General features: G+C 36.2%; 2 protein-coding genes across 4 annotated transcripts in view; one reads left to right on the forward strand and one right to left on the reverse strand.

Annotated features, from left to right (window-relative positions):
* LOC127633429 (zinc finger protein 438-like) overlaps window positions 1-13,669 on the reverse strand; it is a 72,555-nt gene extending 58,886 nt beyond the window's left edge. For 2 of the 3 annotated variants that reach the window (XM_052112511.1, XM_052112509.1), the window contains exon 1: window positions 13,537-13,669. The gene's annotated coding sequence lies outside the window, so the exon portion shown is untranslated. Of the gene's footprint in view, window positions 1-4,159; window positions 4,175-13,536 lie in introns of those variants that run through there. The other variant, XM_052112510.1, reaches the window with a different exon arrangement.
* Window positions 1-17,131, forward strand: part of LOC127633173 (medium-chain acyl-CoA ligase ACSF2, mitochondrial-like) — a 233,500-nt gene that overhangs the window by 27,460 nt on the left and 188,909 nt on the right. The gene's annotated exons all lie outside the window — the stretch shown is intronic.

Here is a 17,131-nt window from a genome sequence, read left to right on the forward strand (position 1 = left end):
TCTGGTGTATGCTGCTGACAGCTGCCTAATTAATGTAACTTTAACTACCCTTATAGGAAAAGTTCCCCAAAAAATTGCGATTTAATTAAATAAATATTCTCAACGCGATGCCCGCTGTGCTGCATCTGTGTACACAGCTGTTTTTGTCTGTAGTGTGTAGTACTTTCTTGAATACATGTAAATGGTATCAGTGTATTATACAAGTGGTTTCAGAGTATTTCTGTGCGCCATACTCACATACTCTATCTAGTGCTCTTAGTTCGGTTCAGTGTGCTAACGTGCGAGGAGTGCTTTTTTTTTTTTTTTTTTTTTTTTAAAGCACCCCAGATTTTCTTTAAATGCACATGTGTGTAATTTCACATACCTCTATGTTTGGCCACTACAATTTACTATACACATCTAAAATAACCCCATGAGAATGTTGACACCAAGGGAGATGACAGCATTTCACTTCATTAAAAGGCTGTTGTCAACTCAACTACAAACAACAGAAACTTCCATCCCTTCAGTTTCCAAAATAAAAGCTTCTGCCAAAATAAAGGCTTGTGGGTTTAACCGGACTGCACAGCAGGTTAAGAAATTATAAAAAAAAATGAATGCTGTGCTGAGTGTCTCCAGCCAGGTCTTCAAAGCAATCAAATGGGCCTGGTTGCTAGGGAGTGTAAAGTCACATGGGGTAACCTCCTTCGTGGTCACGATTAGTGTTTCTCACTCTCAATGGAGCATGTGGTAAGTCTCCACGGTGTCATGGACAACGAGCCACGTGATAAGATTCGCAGATTGACTGTCTCAGAAGCGGAGGCAACTGAGACTTGTCCTCCACCACCCAGATTGAGGTGAGTAACCGCGCCAACACGATACAAATTATAGTAATAATACAAAAATATTATTATTATTATTATTATGCAATAATATATTTCTATAATAATTTGCAATAATATAATATTCAAGTTAACTGGGTTTCCAAAAAATTAAGATGAAAAGTGAACTGATCCTTTTACAAATTCGACAAGAAGTTGCAGATGCAATGTGAATGTAATGCTTTTTCCCTCTTCGGTTTCACTGTTTTATTTATTTATTTAGTTTGATTCATTTTAGAGGATTCAAGTGCGTTCCAGTCGGCAGTAAAGCATGGGCAAACATCGTTTAATTATAAAAACAAATTCTAAAATAATAATAAAAATAGTTGTTTTTATCATATCGCAGTTCAAATCACAATCACAAATTTTTTCTTCAAAATAATCACTAGGCCTGTCGCGATTATTAAATAACTGTCTGATCACGGTTATTTAATCGAACCACGGTTATATGTGACAACCACGATTATTGGGGATTCAAATTCCAATCACATTTTAATGCCCAAATAAGGTCATTTTAAGCTAATATACTGTATAAATGCCATCAACGTCGCATTTGTGTGTCATTTAGTTGAACTCTGGGTCCGAACGTAACTGAGCCGCACTGCGGAAATCAACCAGATCCTGTTCTGAAGAGTGCGTGATGCACGCTGTCAGCAGAGGCTCATGCCAAACTCCCATGAAAGTATAAACAAACAAGTATAAACTTTGATACTGAATGCAAAGCGCTCCAGTTTCATTTTAAACGATCGTGTAATGGCAAATGTTCCTGGTTCATACACGCCGTGCTAATGGCATACAAAAAACAAGTGTAAATGCAAAACTAAAGTTGACCAAACAGACATATTTTTATATTTATTTTATTTTTCATGTCATTAATACCTTTTTAAAGCCTTTGAAAGAAAATCAGTTTATCCCGATTTAATTGATAAATATGTAAATATGACTTCTTTAGGTGTATGACAATTAATCATGAAATCCCTTAAATGAGACAATTAATCGGCACAGCCCTAATCGCAATTATTTGTTTGACAATTATTCACCAGCCAAATTTCATATTCATGACAGCCCTAATAATCACAATTAGATTTTTTTTTGTCAGTGTTGGTCTCCATTTACTTGCATTGTATGGATACTTTGTGTTCCATGGAAAAAAGAAAGTAATACGAGTTTGAAACGGAATGGGTGAGTAAATGATGAGAGAATAATTATTTTGTGATTACTTTAATTGGCCTGACTGTGACTGGTCATTTCCTTTCCTTTCCTTTACTGTAAATAAAAAAAGTTGATGATTGAAAATTAAATGTAAATTTTTTGACATTATTGATTCAATCAGGCCTGCTTTTAGACACTGTTCATCCTTTTGTTAATTCATCTTATAAGCCTATTGTTGAAAAATTTAATGTTTTTATTACTTTGCTGTATTGAAGCAATATATGTAAAAAAAAGTCCTTCCTGCAGCTGGAAAAAATATAACAAGAATAGTGATGTAATAAAGATGCACATGTCACATGATCATTTGGAACAACAAATCCCAAGCACAAATATGGGCATAGAGTTTAGAGGAAAAACTATTTTCTGACAGGTATATATTTATACCTGACCAAATGAGTCAAGCACACATACATTGCTATTTGTTGAGTAGTTAGCTATAAAAACCTATCGTTTCTTATACGTGCTTAGAATTTGCCATTACATCTATGGACCTATAAAAGATCTGGTGTAGAAAATGGGCTCAAGTTTGTGCAGATGCTTTCTGAAACTACAAAAAAATGTGTATTGTAAGAGAATATTTACAAGTACTTTACAGCATCCCCCTGAAATATAACAGGCAACACAAGGTTTTGCCACACATTGCTGTATGACCTATTTGGATTCAGCACATGTAAGATAATGGTGGAAATACTGAATCTTGACAGCAAGATTACAGAAAACTGGGTCCCTTAAACAACGAGATGAATTGCTCATAAAATATGCAGGGCTCCATGTTCATATGTTTACTTTGGCCACAAGTCGCACCTTGCTGTGAAGTTCTGTGCTGTTACAACAAAGACATTTGTTCTGCATATGCTCAGGAACTATCCCAGTAATTAAAGCCCAGTTTCCTGCAGTTTTGATCTCTAATTGTGGAACGCGCTTTATTTCTGACCACACATATTCCTCTAGCACGGTACACATAGGTGAGCAGTCTCCTGTGAGAAATTAAAACAAAGTCACTGACCAAGGAGTTGAAGGTGAGTTTAAGATAGCAATCTTTTTTCTGGCTTGGTTTGTGTGTATGGGATAAATGTTTTGTGTGTCTGTCTGTCTGTGCATGCAGTGAAGTTGACATGGTTATGATTGACCGGAAATGTTAAATAAGCATCTTTGCTATGAAAAGGGTATCCCTCCCCCTCTCTTTCACCACATGTGAAACCACACAACGTCATGACAACTGCCAAAATAAACCTCAGCATCCTCCAAAAGCAGTGTGCGCGTGTGTGTGTGTGCTTCCCTGCAGTGCAACATGTCCATGCAATGTTGTATTTAATAACCTTTTGCAAAATCTCTTAAAGAATGTGTTCACTGACACCACAGAAATTAGTTTTGACTGCCAACAGCTACAGCATTTCCATCAGAAGATTCTCAGTGATCCCCTAAATTTCTCTAAAGAAGTTTTAGGTTTAAAGTAAAATATTTTGATGAGAATTTTTTTTACTTGACCAGAACAGGCTTTTCTGAACTCTGGTGTTGTTTAGGTTACCTCTTTCTAAACTTTTTAAGAGCTCTATACCTATTTTAAACAGTAGTATATTGTGTTATTTAAAACTGTTATTTAGCATTATCTATTTGACTCTACTTTAGTTCAGTCACTTCAGCATGAGTCAAATGCTTAAAATATTTTAAGACAAAATTTGCCTGCTGTTAATCGCATTGCAATATTTTAAGAATTTTTTTTCACTTCACACAGCTGTTGTGATATCATCCTCTTTCAATTTTTCCATTTAACATTTATTAGCATAATTATTATTAACATAATTAGTCTCTAACTTACTAGTTTAGTAATATTGCACAAGGTAAAAAAAAAAAGTTTATTTTATTTAAAAAAACTTTCAATTGTACACAACATGAACATATTTAAACTTGACATTTGAAGGCTTGTCAGGCTTTATGTTAATGATGATGTACTTTAACACCACTGGTTCTCATGTCACATGGCCTATCGTGACACGATAGGTTTAAAATTATGGCTTTTGACTTAGCGTGTTAATTTGGGTGGGATTATTTAAATAAAAATGTAAATTCTGTAATAAGGAATGTACCTTTCAGAGCAAGTCAAGCTTGAAGTACCTACTTGATGTGGCAGTCAGTTCCAGAAACGCGACGCAACCAAAGTGAGACGATCCAAAATCCTCCATCTGATGCATGAGTACCTAGACCTACAAGTAAAACTAGCTCAGACATAAGTGGGCAAACAATAAGGTTAAGTTCAATGATATGTAAAAAATACAAACAGTGGACCTCATTCAATAACAGGCCTAATTGTGTGGATTTTGCTTAAACGCACAGGAAAAAAGTTACAAACTTTTGCACGCACATGAATTTGTTCTTATACTGGTTCTAATGTTAATTAATCCGGATTATTCTATATGAAGAACTGCGTGCAGAAAGTTCATCTCAAAGTTCATACATTTTATCTTTTCCATATAAGGGATTTCATCACCACCACCACACCAGAACGGTTGTAAATAAAAAAAAAAAAAAAGATGCCACTGAAGCAAAATGCCAAAAAACATCACAGTATAAATAGTATAAAACTATAGTACAGCATTACAATTTAGAATGATTTTATAATATGTACCATGTATTGTAGATGTTGGATGAACTGAATGAGTGCTTAGAATGCCGTTTATGCAGGAGGATTTATCGGTTATCTGGTCAATACAAGGTAGTGCTCAATGTTGGAAGAAGTCAGTGGCAGTTCTGCCCCTCCACTTTGCGACATTTAGAATCACTGCCAGAACTGTGAAACTAATTGTGCACTTCAAACACTGCCATAGGTAAAGAAGCTCCTTGCACCATTGCAATGTTGTGCAGTAGGCCTATACAACATGCTAAATTCCACTAGCTGCATCAAACACATCCAATGGCATTGTGCACTAGAGATGTTGGAACAAATCGTTTCAGCGATGCATCGCGATTCATACTCAAACGATTCTGAAAAGAATCAGAATTGATACGGAGCACAGTTTAAATCACAGCAGAGCACTGGTGCGTGCCCAAGACAGATGTAGATACAAAGACGCGAGTTATGTGCATACACTAAAATCAAGTGCACAAACACGACTGTTTGCAGATCAGCTGCATCAAACACATGACCATTTGTGCTCGAATGAAACTACGGTCCCGAAATTCTTTAACAAACCCACGCACATAGCAACGGGAGAGTTTATTCATGATAAGAAGCCAACAAACAACATGAAAGACTAGCTTGCACCCATAATTGCACTGATTTGGGGAAAAACATCAATGAAAATAATGACGAGGCAGCGGTTTGGGAGATGTTGGTGATGTTTTCATTTAATAATTCTGTTCTTCCCCCTCCTCCCGATGCCTTTCTCTACTCTTGTACGCCATTTAATTGGCCTTTGTCATTGCCAGTCATTCGTTTGTCAGGACAGTGCGCACACCTGATGATAAAGATTTTATCTTCTACTCGCAGAGCAAACCGATAGAACAGTGGATATGGGAAGCTTTCAATTTCGGCTATTTAAACTGCTTTACGGTGCAGGTGAGGAGAGGAGAAGCTGACAGCTGCACTCTCATAGAAGCAGATATAGCTCTCATCCTGGACCAGCAACTTCCATTTGTGCTTAAAAATGAATAGCATGGCATGGATTAATTTGAAATAATAATTAAATACTATTAAATGATTTACAATGCTTAAACAAAAATATTATAAGTTGAAGTAATAGTATTCAGTGTGTTTTGATGGAGAACCAATATTTTTTTTTTTGGTGCTTTTAAGAGATTTTTTATAAGGTTCTAAAGAAAGAAAAACTGAGATAATCTTTTAAAATATAGAACCATTTATTTAATCTTGTGGATGTTCCATGTTTTGTTCACAGCTCATACTGAATGTAAAAGGCCAGTTTATGTAATGTGACTCATTCTGATTTTTAAAACAGCTGTTAAATAGAAAGCTGAAAGGGAAAAAATAGAGTAAAAAAAATTTTTTAAGAAACTGCAAAAAGAAAGATATTGAAGGACAAGATGCATAGAGAATTGTTTTATAATCAAACCGTTACCCATTGAATCATAATTGAATCGAGTCCAGTAAAGATGAAGACCTCTAATATACACACCGATCAGCCACAACATTAAAACCACCTGCCTAATATTGTGTGAATTCCCCTCGTGCCTACAAAACAGCTCTGAACCGTCAAGGCATAGACTCCACAAGACCTCTGAAGGGGTCCTGTGGTATCTGGCACAAAGACGTTAGCAGCAGACCCTTCAAGGCCTGTAAGTTGCAAGATGGGGCCTCCATGGATCGGACTTGTTGGTCCAACATATCCCATAGATGCTCAATCGGATTGAGATTTTAGAATTTGGAGACCAAGTCAACACCTTGAACTCTTTGTTATGTTCCTCAAACCATTCCTGAACAATTTTGCAATATGGCAGGACTCATTCTCCTGTTGAAAGAGGCCACTGCCATCAGGGAATACTGTTGCCATGAAGGGGTGTACGTGGTCTGCAACAATCTTTAGGTAGGTGGTACGTGTCAATGTAACATCCACATGAATGCCAGGACCCAAGGATTCCCACCGGCCGTCCACATGATCTAAAAGAAAATGTGATTCATCAGACCAGGCCACCATCTTCCATTGCTCCATGGTCCAGTTCTGACAATCACGTGCCCATTGAAGGCACTTTCGACAGTGGACAGGGGACAACATGGGCACTATGACTGGTCTGAGGCTATGTAGCCCCATTCGCAGCAAGCTGCTCAGTTCAAGCTGTACTGACACCTTTCCATCTTGGCCAACATTATGTTTTTCAGCAATTCTGCTACAGTAGCTCTTTTGTGGGATTGGTCTAGACGGGTTAGCCTTCCCTCCCCATGTGCATCAGTGAGCATTGAGTACCCATGACCCTGTCGCCAGTTCACCTGTTGTCCTTCCTTGGACCACTTTTGGTAGGTACTAACCACTGAATAACGGAAACACCACACAAGACCTGCTGTTTTGGAGATGCTCTGACCCAGTTGTCTAGCCATCACAATTTGGCTGTTGTCAAAGTCACTCAGATCCTTACGCTTGCCAATTTATACTGCTTCCAACACATTAAATTAAAGAACTCACTGTTAGCTTGATGCCTAATATATCACACCCCTTGACAGATGCCATTGTAACGAGATAAATGTTATTCACTTCACCAGTCCGTTGTTTTAATGTTGTGGCTGATCAGTATATTTCATTTCATCATACCTACCTACCTACCTACCTACCTACCTACATACATACCTACATACATACCTACATACATACCTACATACATACCTACATACATACCTACATACATACCTACATAGCTCTATGGAAAGAAATTGGTACTTTTATTCACCAAAGTGGCATTCAACTGATCACAATTTATAGTCAGGACATTAATAACTTGAAAAACTACTATTACTTTTAAGAGTTCTAATAAAAAAAATCCTCCATGTGCAGCAATGACAGCTTTGCAGGTCCTTGGCATTCTAACTACCAGTTTGTCCAGATACTCAGGTGCCATTTCACCCCACGCCTTACACATTTCTTTCCGTAGTTGCAGTCAGTTCCTTTGACTTTGAAGACTGTAGTGTACAACTCTGCATGAAAAATTTCAAGTAGGGATGTGCACGAGTATTAGAATACTTGAGTATTCTTTCTGCAATAATTTTTCAAATAAATGGTAAATGGTCTGCACTTATATACAGTGGTGGACGAAGTACACATACCATGTACTTGAGTTAAAGTAAAGATACTCAAGGTAAAATATTACTCAAGTAAAAGTAGAAGTGCTGCCTTTAAACATTCACTTGAGTAAAAGTACAAAAGTATTTGCCTTCAAATGTACTTAAGTATCCAAGTGCTATGATTTTTTATGGCCATAATGTCCTATTATAATTTGTCACAAGACTCTTGCTTAACTCAGTCTACATGAAGACTAATGTCACTCTTGGCACACCAATCTATTAATAAAATGACATTAATTAGTCATATATATATATATTTGAATTGAATAAATTTTTTATTAAATATATATATATATATATATATATATATATATATACACATACACACATGCACACATACACACACACACACACATAGAATATATATATATATATTCTATGTTATAGGAGACAGCCAATTTCCTCCAAAATTAAACACAAAAACGTATTAATGCAGTGTTTCTGCTACTCCCCAGAAAAAAAATGCTATTATATGCAAGTCATTTTAGTGTCAACATAATAAGCAATGTACATTATGCGTCAATACTTACCGATAATTGCTGCAATAATAGCTGCTGCTCTCTGCCCCGCTTAAAATCATTGGCAACGCAATTTGTTTGGAACTATTGAGAACTACACGAATCACGTGACCGCGCGGCGGCGACATCACTGTCGCAAGTTAGCCGTCTATGTTCGCAACTCTCATCGGCCCTGTCCCAAATGGCGCACTTCATGCGGACTTTCGGTCTCGTGGACTTAAATTGCGCGTGCTCGCTGAGTCTACGAGTCCGTAGGCCGTCCCATTTAGCATTTTAACGCTCTGAAGTGTGCTCAGCAGCGCCCCCTTTGTACCCTTGAAGCGGTCTTCCGCGAAGCCCGCATAGATCCAGGCTTCACGCACTTCAAGTACCCAGGAGTCCTTGCGAAAGGCCAATCAGACAACTGGTGTGAAGAGCGCTTTAAGCTCACGGACACAGACAATTGATAACATGGCTGAGAAGAAAATATTTAAGTGTAAGTATCATTATGGTTTTTATGACTGTGTACATTTTACCAGTTGTTACCTACAGTTTATACAAACATTATGGTCATCGACCAGTGGTTGATGTCTCAAACATAGTAATAGCGCGCTGAATAATAGGCTGATCGCATAACGATTCATTATATAGAACCGAATGGCAGGGCTTTACTGAGTCATATGTAAGTGAAGTATGGATATTTAAAATTAAAAACGACATTAAAAAAATAAGGTACACATAAAAAATATAAAATACATATATATATGTATATAAAGAAAAAAGAAAATTAAACAGTAAATCAAATAATAATGACTTAATGCATTAACGACTTTTGACAAGTTATATGTTTATCTACAAAGTCAATAACATTTACTTGCTTACCCTTTCCTCCGTGCATAACATCAGCATTTGTATGCATGAAAAATAATCTTGTCTTCTACGACGTCGGAGCGTATAAATGTGATTTCTCTGCATGGCAAGCCATCTCGCAAACACAATAGTAAAAACAACAACAATAGGCAGCATATTTCCCTGAACCAAACCTGCAGCTCCTGTCCAACAATAACCACGCTTCACGATCGAGTCTGTCCCAAAAATACTTCTCAATGCGCCCTTGTGGACTTGCGCGAGGGGCCCTATAAGTCTGCACTACATGACGTCACCGAAGTGTGGACTCTGAGGAAGTCCACAAGTCCGGAGTGTGCCATTTGGGACAGGGCCACATTTAACGGCTCTGGGGTGCGTTTCCCGTACAACGACGTAAATTGCTGCTCCACTACCGTAGTACGATGCACTGTTGAAGAAATCAACTTGCTAGTCACGACTGTTTCCCGAAACCGTATTGTCGCAAATTGGTTGTTCAACGACGTTGGTTAATGATGTCACACATGTGGTGGAGTAAAAACTACTTTTAATGAATCTGTTTGCGATCGAATTAATGCTAGATGTTTTGCTATAAATTATGGACATGTCATCTGAGGACTCTCTCATATTTTTCTCAGTTATTTGCTTTATTTCCAGATTCAATCATAGGCTCGTTCTTACGCACTAGAGCACGTTCACACATGCGCACTCTTCAAAAACGGTGCTTTAAATCTATTGACAAACTAAAAGACATAAAGGACATTTGTATGTCTTCTAAATAAAAGATACTGATTGTACTGAATGTCATCTTGCTTATTTGGCTCAAGATAATAATGTATTAAGCCCACATGTTATAATAACAAGAAACTCTGCTTCTAACCACAGGTCGAGAGCTGTCGTTCCAACCACACAACTCTGCGATGCTGTTTGCGAATGTTCGTTGGAACGATGGTTTCGGGAAACACAGACTCGTTGAACTATGATGATAACGACGGAACTTGCGACCTTAGTTGGCTAACGATGCTTTTGGGAAACGCACCCCTGGTTCGCGCTTAGTAGATGCCGCCAAGGCAAGTTCAAAACAAAGCGCGCGCGCTGTACTGTGATTGGTGGCTCGTTTGACCAGTTACGTTTTTATCCACTCATAAATAAAAAGGAACGACTGATTTTGAAAATGTAGTAGAGTAAAAAGTAAGATATTTTACTTTGAAATGTAGTGGAGTTAAAGTAAAAGTCTCCCCAAATTTAAATACTTCAGTAAAGTACAGATACGCAAAAAAGCTACTTAAGTACAGTAACGAATTACATTTACTTCGTTACTGTCCACCACTGCTTATATAGCACTTTTTTTTAACCTTAGAGGTTACCAAAGTGCTTTACACTGTGTCCCAATCACCCATTCACACTCACATTAACGTTTAAATTGCTTGTTTATATATTTTCCACAAAAAGAAAACAACACACAGGACATAATATAAGCTTGTCTTGGATATAATTTGAAGCTTGTTTTTTTTTTGTAATGGTGACGCAAGCTTTATGACAAAAAAAAATATTTTACAACGTCTCTCTCATTAATTTCCTTAATTTAATTAATAAAATATTCGAATAAAGACAACGTTAAGCTTCATTTAATGAACCAAATAGCTTTAGTGTGATATAATGGCAAGTGATTTTCTATAGTACTAAATAAGCAATTTAGCATGATTACTCAAGGATAAGATGTTGAGTAATGGCTGCTGGAAATGGGGCCTGTCTAGACTTGATTAAAAAAAATGACTTTTTCAAATAGTGATGGAGCCATTTTTTTTTTTAAATCAATAATGTCCTGACTACATTTTGTGATCAGTTGATTTCCACTTTGGTGAATTAAAGTACATATTTCCTTCCGAAACAGCAACATCTTTACATTATTCCAAACTTTTGGCCACCAGTGTATTATTTATATATATATATATATATATATATATATATATATATATATATATATATATATATATATATATATATATATATATATATATATATATATATATATATATATATATATATATATATATATATATAAATTGTTGCAATTAATTGTGATTAATCGCTACATTACATAATTAATTGTATAAAATATTTTATTTGATTAACAGCCCTAGTTTAAATACATGCAAATGCAAATGAGACTTCAGATTTGTGGCAGAGGAAAGGATTATTAATAAGAAAACAACAACTTTAATTTGTGTCTGTTCCTCATACAAAGCTATTAACTGACTTCAGAAGACTTGGAATATAGCAAACAATTTGCATCAATTACTTATATGATCCTTTTTTTAACTTTTTGGAGCTTGGCAAATCCCCAACCATTTTCTTTGAATGGAAAATTGCAACAACATACTACCTTAAATCTCCTTTTGTGTGTAAAAATAATATGGGGTTCAAGTGACATGCGGTTGAGCAGGCTAAGTGACGAAACCATTTTCATTTTTGGGTGAACAGTTCCTTTAAAATGTCCCTGCTGTCAATCGCATTCGCTATTTTTACAAGAAAACAAAAACATGGTTGAAACAGTAGTAGTATTAATGCACATTCATGAATTTTACAATGAAGTTTTAACATTATTGTTAAAACTTGTCTTTAACTTACAAGCACAGCAAAAAGTAAAGGATAAATACAGAAAGTTTAAAACTCATGGCAACATGGTTGACAACTAAGCACTATAACTACCACAACTATCCCTTTAAGATAAGTAAAATTACTTTATAAAATAAAAAGTGGCTTGCTTAAAATCCTACAAATGTTTTAAACCTGGCTGACCAATCTGATGCAATCTTCATGTAAAGCTTTACCAGTACACTTCATTACCAATGCCAATTCTCATCACAAGGAACTGTAAAAAAAAAAAAAAAAGTATGTGCATGTGTGTGTGTGTATGGGTTAAACACAAATTGCTCAAGACAATTTTCCTGACATTTCTGACACTTCTACTCATTCAGCAGACTTTGCCATCTTAAATGATTTTCTGCTGTTATGCCTGGAGCAAATTTCCAATATAATGTCCAGAATTATTTGTAGCTTAACCAAGAAAATATAACCAGAACCCAGCAGTGGAGATTTACCAGCTTGAAAAGCCACTAGTGATCACATGGTATATAAACAAACAACCACAGCGTGGTCATTTTAATTATGATCATCCAACTCTGATTTAGTGCTAGATTAGGACTTACTTCCAAATTCATGTCAGTGCAAGTGATGCAAATCACATTGTGTTGAGAAAACAGGACTTATAGAACCTCATTTAAAAGGTAAGCCGATGATATTTTCAAACTGAGAGCTGACATCAGACACTTACAAAACCATATTACACTATAAGTTGACGCACTTTCCCATTGCCTAATGCATTAGGTAAGTAACATACACACCCTAAGCAGTGCAAATGGTAAAAGTACCTTCCCAAGTATGAACTATGTGAAAGGTTGGTGTAATGTAAGGTCAATCATTTAATTAATATTACATATTTCAGTATGTACATTTAAAGTAAGCCTATGTACTGTAGAAAGTTATACCACCATGTAAAATGTTTCCACAAATCTTTTTCTTTTTTAGGTAAAACCAGCTATTGCACGAAACACTCAGCGTTTCCTTATTTCTACAGATAATACTACTACTGACACATCCATATGGGGAATATCTCCATCACTAGAAGCAAATGTCAACACTGTCAGCACCTGTTGACAACCATGAATATGAGATAATGAGAACTATCACAATGTAAGAGAGGAAATGGTGATATGTGGATAATTTAGTGACAAACACATTTGAAAGCGAAATAGTTAACCAGTTTATATATTTTACGTCACTTTAACAACAAATACGACTTTCCCTGAGTTAAAGAGATGCATAACGTTCCTGCAATTGCAACGTCCACAGTAATGCACCGAGGCTGAAATATCACAACTAATATATAGATGAAACGATGCAATTACTTTGTAATTAATGCCGTCTGTCACTTTCAAAGTATACTCAAATGAGGTTTAAATTTACTATGCATTGTGTTATGATTGCTCCCAATATCAACTTTGCAATGATTTTCAGGACACTATCGTTGCTGTTTCTGCACTAAAGCTCAGTTACGATGCAGTTTGAGGCACAGTGTTGTGTTTTGATCTTTATAAACACAGCCTTGAAGGCCGCGGCCTGAGAAGGCTCTTTAAATTTCTATTGGCTGAAAATGAAGTCGTTACACGACTTCACGGTGAGCTCATTGGGTTTCTTTTTTCTGCACGAAAAGAGAAAAGCTGTCAGGAAATAAACGAAACATCTTTTATCTCACCTTCCAGAAATGTCTTCCGGCTTGATGAGAGGGCCCGTCGCTAATTTGGAGCATGCAGCACATATATTTGATGAGTAGATCGACACATCTTCATAACAGTTTCTCCACAGCCATTTTGGATGAGACCTCGTTTCGCAAACGATGGGTTTTACCAAAAGGAAGTGTGTGATATTTATGTAAAATACAATATAAGATGTCTTAATCACTAATTCTTATCAACGTTAAACTTATTTATGGTTTAATTGAATAATATGTAAAAATAAAACACCAGATATTTCTCACAATTCATAACAACGCTGCGTGTCCACCCCTTTTAAGGAATAAAATGGTACGCTCAAGCAACACAGGTTTGCTTCTGTGAATGTAGCCAATCAGAGACTTCGAAAATGTCACTCGCCAATGCTGTTCGCACGAGATGCTGTCAGCACCGCCTACTCTACGAGAAACGTTCAGTCAAAAAAATATTTTATCAGATTCAAGGATCAGCGGGAAAATCGGAGCCAGACGCAGTTAAACAGACAGTTGCATAGCGATTATGCCGCAATCTCCTTGCATGTAAAATGGAGATTGCGTCATGATAATTCTAATGCAATACGACTAAGCAGGATATTTGTAGCAGTGACAGTGTGGCCGTGTTGTACCTCTACACATTCGACTGTCCTGTTGGAAAACAGAAGAAGAGAAAAAGAAATGCTAAAACCAGCCTAAAATGGCTGGCTGGCCACAACTAGTTTAAGATCGCCATAGCTGGTTTAATATGGTCTCTCAGCCTGGCCAGTTTAAAAAATACCAAATCCCTCTAAAATCAGCCCATGTGCCAGGCTGTCTGACCATATTAAAGGAATGGTTCACCCAAAAATGACATTCTCTCATCATTTACTCACCCTCATGCCACACCAGATGTGTATGACTTTCTTTCTTAAGCAGAACACAAACAAATATTTTTATAAGAATATCTCTGCCCTGTAGGCCCATACAATGCAAGTATTTGGACCAAAATTTGGAAGCTCCAAAAACACACAGAGAGAGCATAAAAATAATCCAGTTTTCTATCATCCATATGACTCCAGTGGTTAAACCCATGTCTTCAGAATCGATATGATATAGAAACAGATCAATATTTAAGTCCTTTTTTACTATCAATCTCCACATTTACATCCACATTCTTCTTCTTTTGTTTTTGGCAATTCACATTCTTTGTGCATATCGCCACCTTCTGGGCAGGGAGGAGAAATCATTGTAAAAAGGGCTTAAATATTGATCTGTTTCTCACCCACACCTATCACATCACTTCTTAGACACTGATTTAACCAATGGAGTCTTTTGAGTCTTTGGACCTTAAAAAGTTTGGTATCCATTCACTTGCCATATATGGACCTACAGAGCTGAAATATGTTTCTAAAAATCTTTGTGTTCAGAAGAGGAAAGAAAGTCATACACATCTGGGATGGCATAAGGATGAGTAAATTATGAGAGAATTTTCATTTTTGGGTGAACTATTCCTTTAAACCAGTCAACAAGCTTAAACTGGTTTAAGCTGTGGGTTTCTTCTTCAGCAGGTTAGAGAATAATTAAACTATAAAACTATAAAAAAAAGACCTTGAAGCTCACATTAAATACCTGCACAGAAATAGATGACAACAGAAAATGTATCAGTCTCACTCATCAGCACGGTTGTTTGTGGCAGACCATCTTTATTGCTCAGTTTGTTTTCTGTTTTCATGTGTGATTTGATCATTATACAGAAAATTAGTTCTTAAAGGGATAGTTTAAGTCTGATTCTTTATCTCTTTTTCTTTTCTGTGGAACGCAAAAAACAAAAGTGAAGTAAAGTGCCCTTTTACATAGGGATTCTGAATTCATATAAAAGCTTTGTGAGGGAAACAGACCAAAGTTTAAGTTGTTGTCCACTGAAAATCTTTATTAGTGAATTAAAGACTGAAGTCTTATGCTTATTTTAATTTTATGAAAAAGAGAAGGCTAGCCAACATGCTAAATATCCTTTTGTGTTCCACAGAATAATTTTTTCATTTTTTTTTTTCATTCGAAAGACATGAGGGTATGTCAGTATTTAAATTTTAAGGTTTAAAATGTTCTATATTTGCTCAACTGTCTTTGTCACTTAAAAGGTTACTTTTGTCATTAGGGCATGTTTTGATGCACATTGCATATTGCAGGGATGCAGCACTCAATATAAAATACTCCATATACAGAACAGATTCATCAACATTATAATGAGGATAAATTAAAATGTATGTATATACACCTGTTTTGGAATGTGGAAAAAGTGAAGCGCTGTGAATAATTTCCAGATGGGCTGTATGCTTTTGATTTGAAAGTGATTTTTGGAAGCAATCTATAGACTCATTCAGTATATATAAATATTTTTTTAAAGAGTAGATTCTGATTGCCTGCAGAATCACTGATTTATTAAAAATTAAGCATGGGCTTTCATCCAGGGTTTGAGCATACTTGAATCTTTCCATTGGAACGTACATACAATTATCTAAAATAAAAAACAATTTATTATGCATTGGGATTCAGATTGACTCAACAACACCCTCTCTGTAGGATTGAAAGGAAGAATTAAACCCATTTTAAATCTAGCCAACTGTACTAATATAGGATTGGCCCACGGCCATTTTCCCTATTTAAACACTGTAGGAGATGGTTGGTTCACTTGCACTACCAAAGAGTTTGGGCACACTGAATGGGTGGAAACCACATAATCCCCATACATTCATTTGTGTTTTTAATTGTTTTGATGACTTTACTATTATTCTAAAATGTGGAAAATAGCAATAATAAAACAAGAAGATCTATATTCTAAAGAAATGTAGCCTTGCAAAGCACAATCACCTATTCAGAGAACAGATCCCACAATGTATTTAAATTAATGTTACCCCAGTGTCTATATGTGCAATTTTAGCCATTACGTTAATCAAACCCAATGTTAGTGAGAGAGAATCTGTCCAATAATGTTCCTGGGTTCAAGGCTGGACCATAAACATTGAGACAATCAATGACACTCCTGTTCTAAACAATGAAATGGAGTTAACCCCTATCTGGCGTCACCATCCTGCACTCTCGCTGCCTCTTTTCTCCTTTCCAGGATTATTAAATATCAAAATGATACACTTGACTCTTTGAACCAAAGCACATCCAGATGGCAATAATTAATGTTTACTAAGAGAAAATGAGGCAACAAGAAACAGTTAGATAAAGAGAAAAGGTTCTCTTAAGTTAGTTTGTTGACAGTATGCTCTATCTCTTTCTTTTCCTCCTCCCCACTTGTCTCAGGAATATTTGCAATGGTTTATGGTTGTCTGTTTTGTAACAAGAGCCATTTGAATGTTTTTGTCACGGTCATCAGTGAGTCTGAGAAAAGGTGAGTCAATGAATTGTTCCACAGGGGCTAGTAAGAGCAATGACCCAGCTGTTCATCAGCTGTCTAGCGGAAAAACTGAAAGCTTACGGGATTCTTTTTCACTCGGTTTGATTTCAAGACAACCTACGTTTGAAAAGCTCTATATGCCACAATGAAAGTAATAGAGAGTGCTTCCTCAAATAAATATGTTGTAGCCTCCAATTTTGC

Source organism: Xyrauchen texanus, chromosome 40 (genome assembly GCF_025860055.1).
Source record: "Xyrauchen texanus isolate HMW12.3.18 chromosome 40, RBS_HiC_50CHRs, whole genome shotgun sequence".
NCBI classification, from domain to species: Eukaryota; Metazoa; Chordata; class Actinopteri; order Cypriniformes; family Catostomidae; genus Xyrauchen; species Xyrauchen texanus.